Raw genomic sequence first — 20593 nt, forward strand, 5'->3', positions numbered from 1 at the left:
TACCCAGAGATTTGTGTCCAGTGGGATTCTAACTCCTGTCAAGGTGACAACTGAAGGAAGCTTCCTCAAGTTCATTCTGAAAAAGCTACCGGAACCTGCTTTTCTTGTTTACCACCTAACATCCTGACTAATACAACACCCATGTCATTCAGATCATTGAAGTGCCCCCAAATAGCTTGGACTTTTGGCAGAGTATGAGGGCACATGTGGTGTGTGTGTGTGTGTGTGTGTGTGTGTGTGTGTGTGTGTGTGCGCGTGTGTGTGTGTGTTGGGGGACAGCTAACCCTGGTGGCTTGTTATTTATGCTGCTTATGCTGTGTCTGTGTAGTGGGCAGCCAGTGTAAGGGGTTGGGGGAGATTCAAATCCTGTCGCTGGCAACCTGGGATGCATGCAGCCTTGAAAGGGGAAGAAAGGCAGAGCTCAGGCAAAGGGGAAGCCACAGCAGAACACACCACATCTCCTAGAGGTGGCTTGAAGATTTTGTGGCAATTGAGGAGACATGGTGGTTTTGCTTTACTTTTTCCATTTAAAATTAAATGTGTCTATATTTTGGAATCAAATATAAGAACCTGAAGAAATTTTCAAGAGAACACAGCATAGTCTTAAGAAATCCCCAACTGGCAGAGCACTGACCCTGCACCCCTGTTTAGACCTCTGGGCAGGATGGATTTCTCTTTGCACCTGGAAAGGAGTCTGATGGAAATGTAGAACACAGAACCTGGCGTTGGAAGCTGCTTCAAGTAAGGATGTTAGGATCTAATACTTCACAGCTGCCCAAACCTAGGTTCCTCTTAGGGCTGGGCTAGCATGAGCCCTTCCTGTCCTTGCACGGATTCTAACTGTTGCTATTTCCACAGTCAACCTGCCTTTATAAAACTCTCTCACCACGGAAGCAGCCCCCTGGTGCTGTAAGTAGATACAGGAAGCTTAAAACCAACGTTGTGGTCTCAGGATGGCAGAAGAGGAAATCAGTAAAAAAGGCCTAATTTCCAGGCCAGTGGGATGGTTTGGCAAGTAGAGGGGGCTGCTTCTAAGCCTGATCTGAGTTCAAGCCTCAGAACCCTCGTGGTGGAAGGAAGAAGCTATTGCAAAGTGTTCACTGATCTCCACACGCATACCGTGACATGCCTGACCTCCCCCCATAAATAATTTAAAAATGTTTAAAAAGACAGCCTTAATCTCTGTTTTGGCATGCTAGAGAATCTAAGGAAAAGGATTCTTATGACCTAAGCATGGTAAGGCTTAATGGTTGCAATCCCAGTAGGCGCCATGGCTCATACCTGCAATTCTAGTACTTGGGAAGCTGAGACAGGAGGATTGCTGAGTTCAAGGCCAGCTGGGGTTACGTAGCAAGGATCTGCCTCAAACACACCAACAGGAGAAAAAAAATAATTACTCAAATATCAAGGCAAGGATGCTATTACAATTCCATGATGTGACCCTAGTGTTGGCCTGTCTACAAATTCTTGCTTTGAAATCCTTACCCCAATGAGATGGATTGCTAAGTGGGTTGCTAGGTGGTGAGAATAGAACCTCATGAGTCTCAAGAGATGACTCAGTGGTTAAAAGCACTTTCTGCATTTACAGAGTACCCAGATTTGATTCCCAGCACCCACATGGTGGCTCACAACCATTTCTATCTCTAGTTCCAGAGGACCTGACTCCCTTTTCTGGCCTCCTTGGGCCCTAGGCATGTACACAATACACTTACACACCTGCAGACAAAAGACTCATACACGTAAAATGATAAATGTTAAGAAGGAAGCGAGTCCTGGCCAGGCGTGGTTCCCTCACAGCCAGTCTCCCAGGTGATGTTTGATCTCATCAAGTAGACAATTGTGATTAGCCGGCACATCGAGACAAGAAGACCGGAGCCCACGGATAAGAAGTGCCACAACACGACCAGCTCATCAGGCCGTTTATCTTGGGTTCTTAGGTCTTCATCCTCCACTCCTTTGCTCTTGCAGTCGGCTTGGTTTGCTTCTTTGTCCATTTTGTTTTTGAGATGATGTCTCTCTTCTCCCTGACCAGCCTAGAACTCGTATGTAGTCTTCTTAGTGCTTTGACTCACCTCCTGACCTGACTGGGGATCCCCTCGTCAGCTTGAGTCTGTCTCTTGTCTGTTTTGTCCATCAAGAGTGCTTCTGACTACCTGGGGCTGAGACTCTGGGGAAAAGCAGGGAGGAGGAGGGGTCTAAAGACACCCCCACCCCTGACCCAATCCATAACGCTGTGGTGAGGGTAAATCATGGGCTCTGAGGACTGTTTGAGTCTGTCACCTGGAAGCTCCTGTGTTACTGGAAGCTCTCAGGCTACTGAGAGGTGAATGGATGAGGTCCTCATCAACGGTTCATTGATTAATTCATAGCTGAATGGTCTATAAAAGGTGGAAACTGGCTAGGTCACTGTTAGTGTGCTTTGAAGACTCTAAATTGTCCCTACTTCAGTCCTCTCTGTGTCTGTGCCTCCTTGGTGGCCAGGAAGTGAGCTGCTCTGCCCTTCCTTCCTCCTACCATGGTGTTCTACCTCGCTAACAGGACAGTCCTCGATGGCTGAGGGGCTGTGCTTTTGATCTCTGAAACTGTGAGCCCAGGTCTTGCCGCTCATTGCTCTCGGGTCTTTTGTCACAGTTGAGTGGCCAACACAAGAGCAGAGCTAGGACTAGGGTTGTGGCTCAGTTGGTAGAGGCTCACCTGGCACACACAAAGCTGTGGGTTCTATCTCCAGCACCGCTAAACTGAACGAGGTGGTACAGTCTGTGATCTTAGTTAGCACTTGGGAGGTGGAGACAAGAGGATCAAAAGTTCAAGGTCATCCTTGGAGTTTGAAGGCGGTGTGAGGTACCTGAGACCCCGTCTAAAAACACAGCAAGCAAGGAAGGGAGAGACAGAGAGGAAAAGAGGGAGGGAGGGAAAGAAAGAGGGAGGGAGGGAATGAGGGATTGGAGAGAGGAAAGGAGGGGGGAACGGAGGGAGGGAAGGATTGGAAGGAGGAAAGGAGGGAGGAACAGCGGAAGGGAGAGAGGGAGGAAGGGAGGGACAGAGAGAGAGAAGGAGGGAGGGAGAGAAGGAAGGAAGGAAGGAAGGAAGGAAGGAAGGAAGGAAGGAAGGAAGGAAAGAAGGAAGGAGATCAGATTGGAAACTGGCTCTGCTATTCTCAGCACAGAGTGAAGGACAGATGAAGGACATGGCAGATGGGGAGGAAGTCATTTAAGTGCAGACTCTGGGTCCTAAATCATGTGTTCCCAGTATCTTTACAAAGAGGAACAGCAGCTGCCCCACCTCCTACTTTGACCAAGTATTCTGTGGGATGTTACAGAGAAGCTGAGGGAGGGCAGGAGGCTGCAAATGGGCCTGGCATCTTGACCCTGGCCAAAGCCCTGGCTCAACCGCTGGTTCTCAGGACCACCTCCTCATCCCAAGTGTAGACTCACAGGCTCGCTTGACTCTCTGCTAACATCCTAGAACAGGACGGGCACAGGCTACGATCACTCAGAACCCTTCCTTGACACCTGGGTTGAAGTCTGCTGGTGACTGTTCCTGCTGAGGTCCCTTCAGTGGCAAGAGTATCACTGCCTGTCTCTAGCCTTCCTGGGACATCCTGTGCCGCCCGAAGCTGATAAGACTGTCTACGTGCAGAACTGTGGACCAGATGCCTCCTTGTTGCTAGGCACCAGATGCTCTGTTCTGGAGCCTGGGACAGGCCTGTGGGATGGGGCAGGGAAGAGGCCTCTGGGCACAGAGTTGAGGATCCTATTGCCTCTACAGGGAGGGGCTGGAGCAGCTTCTTTATTTTTATTTGTTGTTTAACTTCCTTTCGAACATATGCTTCTCGGAAGGGAAGAAGATTACGGACTGCAGGGACACTGAACACCCTGCCTCTCAGAGAGTCAGTCTCATAGGGGATGCAGTACACACACACACACACACACCCGCCATGAAAATGAAAAAGGAAAAAAAATGAGTGGCAAGTTGATGTGTCACATTTTCAATTAATTAATTAGACAGGCTCTCAGTCCTATATGGCCCTTAACTCGTGGATGTCCACCTGCCTCTGCCTCCTGAGTGCTGGAATTAAAGGTCTGCCCAGCTCATTTATTCCTTTCGCCATCCATTTGCAGATCCAATAAAGCTCTGGGAGGTATCGATTTTGCCTAGGCATGATGCACACGTTAGGGGAAAAGCCAGGCACACCTTCAATTGCAGCACTCAGGAGGCAGAGGCAGGCAGATCTCTGTGAGTTTGAGGCCAGCCTGGTCTCCAGCTAGTTCCAGGACAGCTTGGCTGTTACACAGAGAAGCCCTGTATCAAAGAGAGAGAGAGAGAGAGAGAGAGAGAGAGAGAGAGAGAGAGAGAGAGAGAGAGAGAGAGAGAAATTGAGGATCTATCTTTGACCCTGGCCGCGAGAAGCTCACAGCTGCTGGAAGACAGATGTGGAAGCAAGTGCTGTCGGCTCTTACTGTCGTTAGGTTTTCCGTCTTCCTAGGAGAAAGCACACATCCCTCCCTCCTCAGTCATTTGGTGTGGGTATCCCTCGGGTGGGGTGGGGCCTGAGGACTGGCTTCAGCAGCTCCTGTGTGCACATATGGGCGTGGGGGTGTGTGTGCCTAAGCACATGTTCTCAGGGGTTGGAAACCCTCCCACTGCATTCCCCGGGGCGTCTCCCCAGCCACTGTGACTATAATCACAGCCAGCCTGGGACTTTAACCAAACATCACATTCCACCACCCTGGACAACCTCTTTGTTTGATCTTCTCTCTGGAGACATGGGTCAGGAGGAAGAGGGGGAGGGGCAAAGTGCAGGAGCATGTGGGACACTTCCCTTCCATCTTCTCCTGATTTAGAAGCTGCAAAACATGAGGCTGGTTCTCAAGCTCTGTACATACACCCAGTTACACTGCCTCGAATCTCAGGAACTCAGTCACACAATTCCAAGGGTGAAGGGTCACCTTAAAGTCACTAGACCAACTGATTACAGAATCCTGGGACACTGATTTCTCTAATGTCACACACACAGAGGGACAGCTTCGAAGAAGTCCAGGGAAGAGCCTCCCTCCACATCATGGCCCTTTCCATCAGTTACTACTCAGTGACACCTCAGTTGCTTTTTTTGGATGCAGCCTTCTTTCCTAAGCCAATGCAACAGGCAAGAAGTGTGCTGGCAGAATGTATTACTAGGGTGTAGATGACTGACATCAGGGGCTTCAAGCCAAGGAGGTTTGGGGAGGAGGCAGAGAGGAAAAGATCAGAAGGGTAGTAGATTACATAAAAGCCAGAGGTGACTGGGCTTAGCTAGTGGGAGGAGACTGTTGAGCTGGGAGGCTGCAAGCACCGACGGGAAGCTTCATATTAATCTATGGTTCACGGGTCCTGCCTGACCTGGATTCTCTTCTGCTCAGGGAGCCGTGGGAATTCGAAAGTGTCAAATCCCTCTATGCATCTAATCCCGTTGCCCTCTAGAGAGAATGTGTTTTAGATTTGTCTTCACACTGCCCGGGATCAGCAGGTCATTCATTTTGGCCACCTGGGGCTGGAGATGCCTTGTCTTGGTTCAGCACAGCTTCCTTCCTGGAGCCCAGCGGGAGAAGAGCGATTCCTCCCTGGCAAAGGCTTTTGTTTTGTTTTGTTTTAATAATTTAAGTTCCCTGTTTTATGTATCTAATCTCTTCATATTTTCAAGATAAAATTAGTTCTACGGGGCATGTTACGTTCTCTGAGTATATTGGAATTGTTGTTTATCTTTTAAATTTAATTTAACCTTTTTCTTTCTTTAGTGTTTTTAATTACTTAAGAAAACCACACTGTTGTAGAGGATTCACGAAACAGCAAAGGACATGATATGGAGTTGATACCTGGTCTCCTCTACTGCCGCCACTCTCAGCACCTGGATGTGCATAATAATTTTTCAATTATTTATTTAATTTTTGAGACAGGGTCTCACATAGCCCAGGCTGTCCTTAAACTTGCCACGCAGCTACGGGTGATCTTTATCTCCTGAAACCCCTGCTTCTACCTGCCAAGTGCAAAGGGTCCATGAGACTATTTTTTGTTTATTTGTGTTTTGGGATTTCGTTTTAGTTTTTGTTTGTTTGTTTTTTGTATTTTTGAAACAGGGTTTCTCTGTATATTTGCAGCTGTCCTGGAACTCTGTAGACCTGGCTGGCCTCAAACTCATAGAGATCCTCCTGCCTCTGTCTCCCGAGTGCTTTGAAGTGCCACCAACCACTGCCCGGCAGGATATTTTACAAATAACACAAAGATATTGCCCCCCCCCCACACACACACACTGATGTTCATACTGCTATTAAAGGGATTACTCACTGGGAGTGCCTCAGATCCACACAACGGTACCAGCTATCCCAGTAAGCTTTGTGCCCTCTCACTGCCCAGGTTCCTGCAGAAAGCCCTTTGCTGGGTGTTGGGGTACAGACCTGTAATCCCAGCACTCAGGAGGCTGAAGCAAGAGAATAGAGAGTTTGAGAGCTGGTTGGGCAACATATAAAAATCCTGTGTCAAAAAAAAAAAGAAAGAGAGAGAGAGAGAGAAAGCAACAAGGCCTTAAAAAGTTGTGTAGATGATTAGTTTTATTAAATGCCAATTCTGGGGTATCTGTGTTTAGGATTCTGTGCCCAGGCAGGGATGTAGCTGTGGGTAGAGAACTGTCTAACATGCCCAGAGCCCTAGCATCCATCCCTATTCCTGCAACAATGTGCTGTATTCACTGCCATGAGCAGGGCACCAAAGGCCTCCTGCCATATCCCAGGACACACGATCCTCTGAACCATCTCAGAGGAGGCCTTTGCGTAACCCACTGCGAACTGAGCATCATATTTTATTTGGAGTAACTACTGATGATATACTATGACTTTACAGATTTGAGCATTCTTTTTTCTCAAAAAAAAAGAAAGAACAAAAGAAGAAAGAAAGGAAGGAAGGAAGGAAGGAAGGAAGGAAGGAAGGAAGGAAGAAAGAAAGAAAGAAAGAAAGAAAGAAAGAAAGAAAGAAAGAAAGAAAGAAAAGCGCATTGCTGGGGATATAGCTCAGCTGGTATCCTGTGCTGGCCTGGCAGCACAAGGGAGAAACCCTGGGTGCCATCCCCAGCCTCGCATCAACATGGCATGGCGGCAAAGGCCTGTGTTCCTAGGCTGAAGGTAGAGGCAGGAGGATCAATAGAGCAAGGTCGTCCTCCAGGCACTATATATGAAGTTTGAGGTCAGCCTGTGCTACATGAGATGCTGTCTCAAAAAAAAAATAGAATAAAATACATATAACATGAGCTTATCACTGCAATGCTTATTACTAATGATGAAATCCAATCTTTCAAGCAAAAAAATTAGAATTTCAAAGCTTTAATTAGGCAGTGGAGCAGGATCGCTTCCAGCTCATAGAAACAGTGATATTAGTAATGTATTAACAAACGTGATTGTGTGTGTGCCTCTGTGTGTGTGTGCCTCTGTGTGTGTGTCTCTGTGTGTGTGTGCCTCTGTGTGTGTGTGCCTCTGTGTGTGTGTGCCTCTGTGTGTGTGTGTCTCTGTGTGTGTGTGCCTCTGTGTGTGTGTGCCTCTGTGTGTGTGTGTCTCTGTGTGTGTGTGCCTCTGTGTGTGCCTCTGTGTGTGTGCCTGTGTGTGTGTGTGCCTCTGTATGTGTGTGTGCCTCTGTGTGTGTGTCTCTGTGTGTGTGCCTCTGTGTGTGTCTCTGTGTGTGTGTGCCTCTGTGTGTGTGTGTGCCTGTGTGTGTGCCTGTGTGTATGTGTGCCTCTGTGTGTGTGCCTCTGTGTGTGTGTGTGCCTGTGTGTGTGCCTCTGTGTGTGTGCCTCTGTGTGTTTGTGTGTGTGTGTGTAGAGTTGGTGTGTGTGTGTAGAGTTGTGTGTGTGTGTGTAGAGTTGTGTGTGTGTGTGTAGAGTTGGTGTGTGTGTCGAGTTGTGTGTGTGTGTGTGTGTATAGAGTTGGTGTGTGCATGTGCATATGTGTGTAGGCCAGAGATCAACACTGGGTGTTCCTCAGTCACTGTCCACCTTAATTTTTTTTTAGAACAAGGGCTATTAGTGAACCTGGAGATTACTCTCCTGACTGACAGCGAACTCCAGGGATCCTACTGTCTCTACCACCCCAGTGCCTGGATATGAGGACCATATGACGGTTTTTCTTCTTTAGATTCATTATTTTATTTTATGTGTGTGTTTTGTCTGCCCTTGGTGGTCAGAAGAGGATGTCGGAGCTCCTGGAATGAATTACAAAGTTGTGAGCCACATGTGAGTGCAGGGAACAGAACCTGGTCCTCTGGAAGAGCAGCCAGTGCTGTTAACTGCTGAGTCATCTCTCTATCCCCCTACCATGTGACTTAAAAAAAAAACACTCACATATAAAAAGTGCTTTCTCACGAGCACTGAGGGCAGAGCTGAGGTCCTTGACACCCCAAGCGCGCTTCACTGTGTGAACCATCTTCCCAGTGCAGTTTTTTGTTTGTTTGTTTGTTTTTGTTTTTTATACCTGGAGGGACAGCCGTGGGTGCTGGGAACTGAACTCTTACATTTTTGGTTGTGAGCCTAGTCTTTAACGGCTAAGCCATCCCTCCAGGCCTCCAGTGCTGTTTTTTTAAATATTACTAACAATGTGTTAGTATTACTTCTGCATAACTCAGTGTTCAATGCATAGATTACAAAATCATGTGTGTATGAAAGATTCCTTCAAAGCAGGAGATAAACCATCAGATTTTAATAAAACTGCACGAAGGGTTCCTGGATACAGCTGAGAACCCACATTGCCTCTGACCTTGGAGAAACTACCCTTGTCAAGTGAGGTAAACAATCCGGGAAGTGTCCACAACACTCTGAAGAGAATATAAAAATAACTCCCCTTTCTGACTGCGGATCTGTGTGAAGCCAGACTTTCTGCCTTTACTTCAACCAAAACAGCACATGGCAGCAGACTGGAGCAAAGCAGACTGGAGAATCCAGTTACCTTCTGGGAAGCCACCGATTAAAACACATTTGCAAAAGTGTGACATGGTGACAATCTTCTCACTAAGTTATGTTAACTTTAATTTAAAAAGATGTGATTTCGGTTGAGATGTAAAGAATATATTAGTTATTTTAATAACTGGGTAAATACACATTTTGAAAACATCTTGGCTTTCATTCTGAAATTGTAAGTGCTGATAGACAAAGCCTTCCCAGAGAGAGCACACTGGAGATCTTTAGTGAGTACCAGGAACGTTTAAAAAGGCCCCACCTCGGTTCCTTGGACTTCCCACAGGACAGGGAATCTTGATTGCTTTTCGGGCTGAGGGGGGGGACTTAATTGGGGGAGGGGGAGGGAAATGGGAGGCAGTGGCAGGGAAGAGACAGAAATCTTTAATAAATAAATAAATTTAAAAAAAAATAAAAAAAATAAAAAGGCCCCACCTCAAATGCGGCTCTCTGGACAGTTCACGGCTTCTAGGGAGTCAGTTTTCTTTAAGGGTGTGGCTCCTGATATGTGTACCATGCCCCAATGGATGGGCCATATCAAGAAGTATACAGACAGCACAAACTGGAATGAATTCATGGGTCATATAATAATAAATAATAATAATTTTTATTGCTATTGCTTTAAAAAGGAGTGTGAAAAGGTCCTGACGGGACCAGTGAGACAGATTAGTGGATAAGGGCACTAGCTGATAAGCCTGATGACCTGAGTTCCATCCTGGGAACTCGCATAGTAGAAGGAGAAGACTGAAATCTGACCCCCATATGCACTCTGTGGCATATGTGCACACACACACACAATCAATAAGTAAATAAATAAATGTGAAATATATAGATACATATACACAAAACAAAACAAAAGGTCCTGAGGGAGAAAGAGCTTGAGAGTGGCCCCTCTTTATTTTGTCAGTAAATATAGCTAGTTCCCTATGTTGTGAATATGGCCCACAGAAAATTCCTGTGTTGGAAATTTAGTTCCATATGTTAATGGATTGAAAGAATTAATTGGGATCAGATGAGGTCAGAAGGAAGGGTGGGACCCTATGCTAACTTTGTAAAAAAGGGAAAAGAAACCTGGCTCAGCACACCCTGTGGGCCTTCCTCGGTGGCTATAACTTTGCAAGACAGGCTCCCCAAATGCTGAGAAGATGTCTTGGATTGCGCCGTCCTCAGAATGTTGAGCCAAATGCATCTCTACCCTTCACAGATTACCCAGTTTGGGTATTTGTCATGGCAACAGAAAGCAGGGGAAGAAAGTGTGGAGTTCCATTCTCTCTTTAGTTACTGAACATCTTAGCAAAATGTACTTAATGGGGCGGGAACGTGGCTCAGGGATGGAGTACTCGCTTAGCACCCATGAAGACCTGGGTTTGCTCCCCAATACTGAAAAACTGAGGTGTGTTGGAGCACACATATAACGCCAGCATGCAGGAACAAGACAGGAAGGAGAAAGAAGAGTAAGGCCATCCAGGGGTATATCACCCTGTCTCCAACAACAGCACTTACACACTCTGTTGATGGACATTTAGTTTAGCTATAATTTTTTATTGTTGTTTATATTGGACAATCAACGTTTTGTACTGTTCAGGTATTTCTGGAGGACAAATTGCTAGAGGAATAACTACTGAATCAAAGTCTACCTACAAGTAAAAAACATTATTACAGTAGATACTTCCAAATATATTACTTTTTGAAGATTTGTTTTAATTTCTAAATTATGTACTCATATTTCAGGATATTTGATTGCACTGTGGCGGAGTCAGCAACTAGCTGGCTGGAAGTAGCCATAGAGAAGCCAGGAATATGGGTAGAGAAGATGCATAGGAAAGAGAGGGGAGGAGTGATTTGGAGATTTGTGCTCCCTTTTCAAGCTGGGAAGTGTAGAGAGAAGGGCTGTTGGTTGCTCCTCTGCCAATTCTTGGATTTATCATGTTTTAACCCTGATATTAAATCAAATTTTATTGATAATGGAACAGTTTAGATAAATGCTTCATACATGTGTGTATGTCTGTATATGAGCATGCACACAGTAAGTTTGGGTACCAGAGTCCAGATATATCCCCTGGAACTGGAGATACAGGTGGCCGTGCGCCACCCAATGTGGGCACTGGGAGCCACACCTAGGTCCTCTAGAAGAGCAGCGCGCCTCACAAAACATTATGGGTTTTAGCAAATCTAAGTATGGATTGGGTGTGTGGGAGGGTTTCCTAGAGAGCTACTTAGACAGAGGGCTCAGGAGCTAAGGGCGGGGTGTAGTTCTGTGCTTCCCAGCAACCAAGTTGAAAAGAATCTTGTTGATTTCCATACCTTTACTTAGTAAATAGCAGGAAGCCAGAGGAACCCAGAGAAGACTTCATTCTTAACAATTGCATGCTCCATATTTACTCAAGTAGACTTTTTTAATTAAATTTTTTAAAAAACTATTTTAATTATGTGTTGTTCTGTGCGTGGGTATGTGCAGATGAGGAAGGCATCCGGTCCTCTGGACTGGAGCTGTAAATGGCTGTGGTCTGGGGACTGAACTCGAGTCCTCTGAATACATAGCAAGCACTCTTCACCCGTGAGCCATCTCTCCAGCCCCTTCATTAAATTTTAAACTTGATTTTGCTGTGTTATATTTTCCCGAGGAGATGACACATATGCTTGGCTAGAAATCTAGCTAATATGAAGGCAGCTAATGCTGAGAGTACATGGAGAAGATGGGGTGTTTACACGCTTTGGGGAGGTTGTTGGTACCATTTCTCCGTGGATCAGAAGCGCCCTCAGGCTAAAAGCAGGACAAGCTATGACTTCAGTGTTGCCACCTCCTCTCCATCAAACCACTACCTCCAGCTAGGCCCCTCCCCTAAATTTTCACAAAACATCTCCACCGACTGGGAGCCAATTGTTCTAACTCCGGAGCCTGTGAGGGATATTCCACATTAAACCATAAATGGCCAGGGAAGGATTCATCTATGAAGAGTACCTGGGACAATGCAGGTACTTGTAGGTGCTATTGTTTTCCTTTTTTTAATGTAATTTTTTAATTGATTCTTTGGGAGTTTCATATCATGTACGCTAATCCTGCTTATTTTCCAATCCATTCATATCTGCTCCTCACCTCCATAGCGTTCCCACCAAAAGAAAATTAAAAAAAACATTAATTAAAAATAAAACAAAAAAACCCCACTTTGTTCCTCCATCTTTCCTGCCTCTGCAACACCTCTTCATTCACCTTAGTGTCATTGGGAGCTGCAGTGTGCCATGCAGCAGACCCTTTGGTCCACTCAGCTTTACTTGGAAATGTTCATTGCAATGAGCCGTTGGTCTGGTTCAAGGCCTCTGGCTTCTGGTACACCATCAATAGTGGACCCTCACAGAAACTCCTCCCAATATCCTGCTGTTTCCCTGGGTCAAGATGATCCTGGCACAATGGTTCCACAGGTCTGGTCCCTTCACATGCTCCAGCAGGTCATTGGGGTGGGCCAGCTCAAAGCCCTGGATGTGGGTCTGGGTGGTAGCTGATTTGGTCAGTTCTAGCCACTGGGAAAGCCCCCCTCACGCAAGGGTCTGAGCCAGCTCTTCTACGCCCATGCCATCTGACCAGCTCTTCCGTGCCTGTGGTAAGAGGTGGGGGCCAGCTCTTCTACAGCAATGGCCTGTGAGGGTAGGGCCACCGGGGCTACCAAAGGATGGTGCTAGCTCAGCATGACCCTCGTTTTTCAACATGCTGGATTCCTGTGGTCCCGTGTGGTAACATAGGCCATGAAGATCAACACAGAGCCCAGCTGCAGCAGGACCATGGACCCAGACATGGCCTTCGGCACAGCTCGGGCCAGAAGTCATGTAGATGCTGTTTTCAATGGCAGTTGCAAACACAGTTTCTAAGCCAATTGGTTTTGTTGTTGTTACAAAATATCTGAGAGAAACAATTTAAAAGATTTATTTTGCCTCATAGTTTTGGACTGCTGTGGGGAAGAAAGTGAGACAGAACATTCTGGTAGGAGCTCAAGGTGGAGCAAGACTGTGCATCTCATGTTAGCCAGGAAGCAGGAAGACAAGAGGCCCAAGGGAGAAGATACACCCCTCAGAGATACTTCACGGTGCCCTGGTTTCTCCAACTAGGCCCACCCCTTCCAATAGTCTATTCAGCTATGCACTTGCTGATTGATAAATTAATTCCCTGAGGAAGTTGGAGCCCTGGCTATATAGTAACATAGAATCACTTCCTAGCTAATCCCTTCTCAATAGCAACCCTAGCTAGGGGCCAAGTTGTCACCACAGGACGCTCTGGAGGACATGACAGACTCAAGCCATTGCATGTCATTGCCATTGAGAGTGATGGGTGTGTAGTGTAGACACGTGTCCTGGCTTGCAGGCTTTCAGCCCATGCCAGGAGCAGATCCTACAGTCAGAGTCCCCAATACTGGAATAGCTGCTAAACCAACATGAAAAGGCTGAGGCCTGAGTGGAGATTACACAGGCTGGCCCATGGAGATGACTTTTATCATGGAATTGGGGGAGGGGGGATGTGACAGACCAGTAATAAAATTCAAGGGGTTCTTGTCTACTAAGTGAAGTCTTTACAATTCAGTTTAACAGCATTAGGGTCTGCACTCATCCTGAGCCCCAAGCATTAGTCAAGACTTGCCTGGCACCAAATGACTCCAATAGGTAGTTTCTTGAATTCTTTTTTTCTTACATTTTATTTATTGTGTGTGTGTGTGGGGGGGTGTAACCTGTGTCATGGCATGGGTGTGGAGGTCAGGGGACAACTTGCATTCTTTTGTGACAACTTGCTTTCATTTTGTGTGTTCTGGGGAGAAATCTTAGGTTGTCAGGCCTAACAACAGGTGTCTTTCCTCACTGAGCTGTCTCGCTGGCCTGCATCTTGGAGTCTTACTTATATTCGGTGATTTTTTTTTGTTGTTGGTTGAATGATAGCATTTGGCCAATCACTGTCGAGTACCGTCTCCTCTTCCATTCTCCCTCTGGAACAGCTTCAGGGTAACTGGGGAGACAGATGTCAAGTCTGGTACTTGTGCATGCTGCCAGAAGGAGTCAGCACGGAAAACCAGTTTATCTCCCTCTTGGGTGCCCTAATGGGTGGGTGGAGCTCCTCCTGAGGAAAGCTGGCCCTTTGACTCTGCCACCATGGAGTGACATTTCATGAGATGCGACCCAAAGCAGTGGTTTGGCTCAGCTAGCAGGGTGTACATGTCTAGTGTTCATGAAGTCCTGCATTTGATCCCCAGCACCATATAAACCAGAAGTGGCTACGCTTACCTGCAATCCTAACACTCAGCGGGTGGAGGAAGATCAGAAGTTCAAGGTCAGACTACACAGTGAGTTTGAGCTTGTCTCAAAACACAAAATGAGAAAGAAAGAGACATACAGACAGAGAGAAAGGAGAGGGAGAGAGCAGAAAGAAGGCCGAGAAATAAATCAGCTATGGTGCACACACTTATATCCAACACTAAGGAAGCTGAGGCAGGAGAACCAAGACCAGCTTGGGTTATATAGTGATACCAAGTCTCAAAAGCAGAAAAAAAAATTACAAAGAAATGAACTAAAGGAAATAATGGGCTCAAACACTAGCCAGAGTATTATAAGTTTCATATATAGATTATATATTACATATTTGATCTCTGGTGCCTGGAATATAAATTAAAATTCACACACATGAGACATACTTTAGCGCTAAGGTTCTTTTTATCTATCTATCTATCTATCTATCTATCTATCTATCTATCTATCTATCTATCTATCTATCTATTTCCTTTCCTTTCTAGTCTGGCAGTAGATTATTAGATTGCCTCTTAAATAGGAGAGGGAATAGCTACTCATAAGGCTTATAAAGAATAAATTGGGGTTGGGGGGAGAATTAAATGGAATTCATTTCTAAGACATTGCAGCTCTTAAACCCTTACTTAGTATCAGCTAACAGGAATTCCAGATGGTCGGTTCAAGGTCATGGGATTCCTCCTTATCTTTGCCTTCTTACCCAGTGACACCAACAACTAGCTCCCACCTATTCTCCTGCAGCCTTCCAGATAGTCCCCCACCTCTGTGTTTTCCTTTCTTCCTGTTCTTTTGAGACAATGTAATATTTCTCAGCCCCAGATTTTATTATACTGTGCTGATAGAAAAAAAAAAAAAGAAACAAAAACCCAAGGCGCGGGCCAGGGAGGCAGAGCTGAGTTCAAGGATAGCATCTATTGTCAGCTGCTGTCTCTCCGGAGTGCACAGAGAGCTTAGCGTGGGACTGGGAGAAGGGGAAGAGAAGAAATCCAGAAGCTATAAAGGGAAATTAATATCTGCAACTCCATAAAACATTTAAAGCTCTGGATGACCAAAGAGCCCAAAAACAAAGTCAGAAGGCAAATGGCGGAGCAGGCAAAAACATCTCTAACACATGAGACGGGTGAAATGGGAACGCGGAGGTGGGGGCTCAGCAGCCAAGCACCCGTCTAGCAGTGGAAAGACCCTGGGTTCAATAGCCAGTGTTACAAAAAGAAAAAGGAAATGACCCTCCCTTTGAAGAGTTTAAAAAGGAAAACAGAGTCCAGGGCAAGAGTGAATCAGACTTTGAAAAGGCAGCTCACCAAGTCCACGATGCAAACCTCCAGAAGACATGATGTGGCTGATGACCTTACTTTGATCAAAGAAACGTAATGGAAGCGAGGAGGCAGGCTGGAAGTGGAGCTACCTAACTGGGTGCAGTGCACACATGCCTATAATAGCAGCGCCTGGGAGGTGAGGGCTGTCGTGCTTAGCTTTGGGTGGAGAGATGCTTCAGCTGCTCTCCCAGAGGACCAGAGTTTGATTCCAGCATCCATCTTGGATGGCTCACAACTGCCTATAACAGGTGTATAAAGGGATCTAATGTCCCTTTCTGGCCTCCTTGAGCACCCATCTCAACAGGGCATGCTCGTGCACACATGCACACGTAAGCAAAGAAAACAAAAAGTAAAAGGGCCCTGAGTTATACCAGCATTGGAGAGAAAAGCTTCATGAGCCACAGCTATGCCCACTGTAGGAGAAGCCAGGGAGAAGCGCATGTCATAGCGAAGGCCATCTCTCATCTCTCTGACCTGCTTTAGTAAGCGATAATCCACCAGAAAGTTAACTGCACCAAGACAAATGACGGACGAGACCACTGTCATTTTAAGATAAATGTAAGATGAATTATTGAGGGCTTCTATGTGCCAGGCATTGTTCTAAGCACTTTATACCAATTAACACGTCTAGCCCTCGCAGCACCGCCATGCCAGATGCAGCGTTATTAATCCCTGATGTACAGTTTCAGAACTCTAGAAAGTAGCAATTAAGCTTGAGTCCAGCAGGCCTAGCCAGGCAGATCGGCTCCAGAATCCCCAACCCTTAAACACCACACCCACCTCCTCCCCCTGCCCCAGGCATCCCCTGGAGTTTTCTCACTGGATCAGCTAATTATTGTTTTTCTCTTTTTGTTTTTTTTTCTTTTGCTACATTTTTAATTTACTGTGTGTGGGTGCCCTCATGCACACGGGGGTACTAGAGTTTGTGTGTGGAGGCCAGAGGACAGTCTGCACGAGTCAGTTCTTTCATACGGCCCTGGAGATCAAACTTGAGTTGTCGGGCTTGGTGGCAAAAACCTTTACCCACACTGAGCCATCTTCCTTGGCTTTGGCCGTCATTTCAAAGAATGCCACCCAGTGTGGAACTCAGCAGGCTCTGGGCATAAATCTGTAACTGAAGTTCTGGTGTGGCCACCAACCCAGGTTTTCTTTCCAATAGTTGAATAATATTCCATCCAGGCTTTCCTCCAACACCTGATAACCGAGCACCTTGGATCCCGAAGGTCGGGCTAGTCACCTCAGAAACTGTCCAGGGAGCTGGATAGATGGCTCAGTAGGTGAGAATACTCTCTGGGACTCTCTCTCTCTCTCTCTCTCTCTCTCTCTCTCTCTCTCTCTCTCTCTCTCTCTCTCTCTCCCCCTTGTCAACTTGACACGAGCTAGAGTCTTCCAAAATGAGACAACTGAGAAAATGCTTCCATCAGATGGGCCTGTAGGCCAGGCCAGCAGTCTGTGGAACACATTCTTGATTAATGATTGATTGATGTGGAAGGGTCCAGGCCACTGTGGGTGATGCCAGCCCTGGGCAGGTTTTGGGTTGTATAAGAAAGCAGGCCGCCTGGGTGTGGTGGTGCACACCTTTAATTCCAGCACTTGGGAGGCAGAGGCAGGAAGATCACTGAGTTCGATGTCAGTCTGTCTACAGAGCAAGAGTCCAGGATAGCCAGGGCTACACAGAGAAACCCTGTCTTGAAAAACAAAACCTCCACCCGCCCCCCCCCACCCAAAAAAGTAAGAAGAAAGAAAAAAGGAAGGAAGGAAAGAAGGAAGGAAGCCACGGGAAGTGAGACAGTAAGCGGTGTTCTGTGGTTCTGCTCCAGTCCCTGTCTCCAGGTTCCTGCCCTGACTCCCTTAGTGTTGGACTGTGTGACCTTGGGTGTGTAAACTGAATAAACTCCCTCCTCCCCAAGCTGCCTCCGCTCACAGCAGTTATCACAGCAACAGAAAACAGACTAAGAAGGTGCTTGCTCCTCTTGCAGAGGTCCTGAGTCTGTTCCCTCTGCTAACCACTGCCAGGTAGTTCACAGCTGCCTGTGACTCCAGCTCCAGGAGATCCGCAGCCCACTGGACTCCATTGGACACTCACACATGTACACAACCCCCCATACACATAATTAAAGATAAAACAAATCTTAAAAAATGAAACTATTGCCAGGCAGTGGTGGCGCACATCTCTAATGCCAGCACTAGAGCTAGTCTAAAAGCTGGGCTACACAAGCTAGTTCCAGGACAGCTAGGACTGTTACACAAACAAACCCTGTCTTGAAAAAATCAGAAGAAAACAAAAAAGGAAACTATCCATTAACTTAGGGACTTTATGTGGAAGAAAAGGGACATAGCTGTCCCCTGTTCCCACTTTTTATCTTTTTCAAGATGAAGTTTCGGCTTAAACCTTTACTTAGTCAAAATAGACATGCCATTAAAATAAAATCATTTTTGGAGAGAGGAAAATAAATTTTGAAGTGTTAATATTCTTTTGGAAAATAATTCATTGGGAGGTGGGGTTACTGAGACAAGGTAACCCAGTTTGGGCTTGAACTTGAAATATTCCTGCCTCAGCCTTTTAAGTGTTGAAACTATAGACCTGGGTAATCAAGTCCAGTTCTAAACATACATACATACACACACACACACACAATATATGTATGTATGTATATATATTATATATATACACGTATATACACTTTTTTTGTTTTGTTTTTCATGTCAGGGTTTCTCTGTGTAGCACAGAAATTCCTCTGTCCTGGAATTTGCTTTGTAGACCAGGCTGGCCTTGAACTCACAGAGATCAGCCAGCTTCTCTCTCCCAAGTGCTGGAATTAAAGGCGTGGGCCACCACCGCCTGCCCTCCAAACACAGTTTTATTGTAGTAAAAACACACACATAATATAAACTTCACTATTAGGTACCTCCTTCTATACTATGTTGCATAATAATTATCTCTATCTAGCTCCAGAATATTTCAACCAGCTCTGTAGGAAATGTCAAAGCCATTAAGCAGAGCCTCCCGCAACCACTTCCTTGGCCCCTGACAACCACTCATCTATTCATATGTGTGTGTGTGTGTGTATTTAATGTACTTTTTTTTTGACAGCTTGTAGGAACTTTATTTTCCTTCCACCTTTTTCCCTTTGCTCAGGTGTCTGCAGAGGAGCTCAGGACCACTCAGTGGTGGCTCCAACCCACTCGGTAGCCTGCGCTGTGGGAGCTGCTGACCAATCCTCAGTGGCTGGCTGGGCACTCCAGTCTTCAGTAGGGAACTGCTGGATGGGCACCGAGGGCACCTGCACACCCTCAGACCCTCAGATCAGTCAGCCACCTCTGGCTGAGCAGCAGTGAACGCAGGAGCTGGCGCGGTCCATTCACCCTGAAACTCCTCCTTGGTCACAGCCTTCTCAGCAGCAGCCTGTTCTTCCTTCTCAATCTCCTCTGGGTCTCTGTAGAAGTAACGATCAGGCATAACCTCCCATGGGTGCTCACGGGAGATAGTGCCACGCGTGAGCAGTACTTCCCGGGCCAGTATCCACCACATCAGGCCCACTGCATGAGCTCCCTTGTTATTGCACGGGATGGTGATGTCCACGTAGCGCAGAGGTGAGTCTGTGTTATACAGGGCAATGGTGGGCAGGTTCACGTAAGACGCCTCTGCGCGGGGCTGGTGTTCAGCCCTGGGATCGGTCACCACTAGAAGCAGTGGCTCCGGGAAGGCTGCCTGGATCTGGTTAGTGAAGGTCCCTGGGGTGAACCGGCCAGCAATCGGAGTGGCTCCAGTGGCGGCAGCAAACTTCAGCACGGCTCGCTGCCCAGTGTTCCTGGAGGAGATGATGCTGACATCAGAAGGGTTCTCAATGGCAACAAGAGCCCGAGCTGCAAGCAACAGCTTCTCCCAGCTTCTCTCCAGATTGATGATGTGGATGCCGTCTCTTTTCCTTTTGTAGATGAACTGCTCCATCTGAAAGTCGAGGTTGGTGCCACCTAAGTGGGTGCCTGCAGGGAGGAATTTGAGGACATCCTCCTTCTTCATCTGCAGAACATCAAGGGCTCCGGACATTGTATAAGTTTCCCTTTAAGTTACATTGGGAACCAAGAACAACTCCGTATGGACCTGTCCCGGGGCAGCGCGGAAAGGGTGTACATTGGTGTTTTGCCATGGGTGTTGGCTCCCCTGGAATTGGAGCTACAGACAGTTGTGAGCTCCCATGTTGGTATTGAGAGCTGAACCTGGGTTTCCTTTCCTAGTGTCATGTCTTCTAAGCTCATCCAAGCTAAAATTCTCCGTGCATTTCTTCCTATGGTTGAACAATAGTCCAGTGCTGAGGAATTAGCAAACTGCTTTCCTGAGGAGCTGCACCATTGCACATCTCAGCAGCAAAGGATGCGGGCTCCAGTTTCTCCATGCCCTCCACAACACTGCTATTTTCTGTTTTAAAGTGGGTGTGAAGTTGTTTTCACTGTGGTTGTGGTTTGCATTTTCTCAATGACAGCAATACTGTTTTTTTCTTATTCTTTCTTTCTTTCCTTTTCTTTTACTCTTTTTCTCTCTCCTCCTCCTCTCATTTTAGCTCAGGCTGCCCTTGACTTGATAGTCAACTATGACCTTCAACTTCTGCTCCTCTTGCCTCCACCTCCCAAAGGCTGGGATTACAAATGTGTGTCACCATGCCGAGTTTTATATTGTTCTGTGGCTTAAATCTAGGCTTTGTGTACACCAAGCAAGATCTAACTGAACTACAGTTCAGTCCAGAGCAGCAGCAGCAAGTCTTAGACTAGGCCCCTGAAGTGCATACGATGAAGGAAGCTTGCCGAAAGCAAGCAGGCCACACAAGTGTCCCTGTTTTGTTTTTTTTTTTTTTTTTTTGTTTTTTTGGTTTTTTGTTTTCTGCTCTTGAAATGTGACCAACTGTCTCTAGATCTTGCTGCTGCGACTTCAGCACAATCAGGGAACAAAACCTAGGCTTCTAAGCCAAACCAACTCCTTCTCCCCGTGCCACTCTTTGGTTCTGGTTATTTTATCACAGCAGCAGAAATG

General features: G+C 46.5%; 1 pseudogene; it reads right to left on the reverse strand.

Annotated features, from left to right (window-relative positions):
* Window positions 1-18644: 18644 nt before the first annotated feature.
* LOC142847025 (small ribosomal subunit protein uS2 pseudogene) lies at window positions 18645-19669 on the reverse strand (annotated as a pseudogene).
* Window positions 19670-20593: the final 924 nt, after the last annotated feature.

This window comes from Microtus pennsylvanicus, chromosome 3 (genome assembly GCF_037038515.1).
Source record: "Microtus pennsylvanicus isolate mMicPen1 chromosome 3, mMicPen1.hap1, whole genome shotgun sequence".
NCBI lineage: Eukaryota > Metazoa > Chordata > Mammalia > Rodentia > Cricetidae > Microtus > Microtus pennsylvanicus.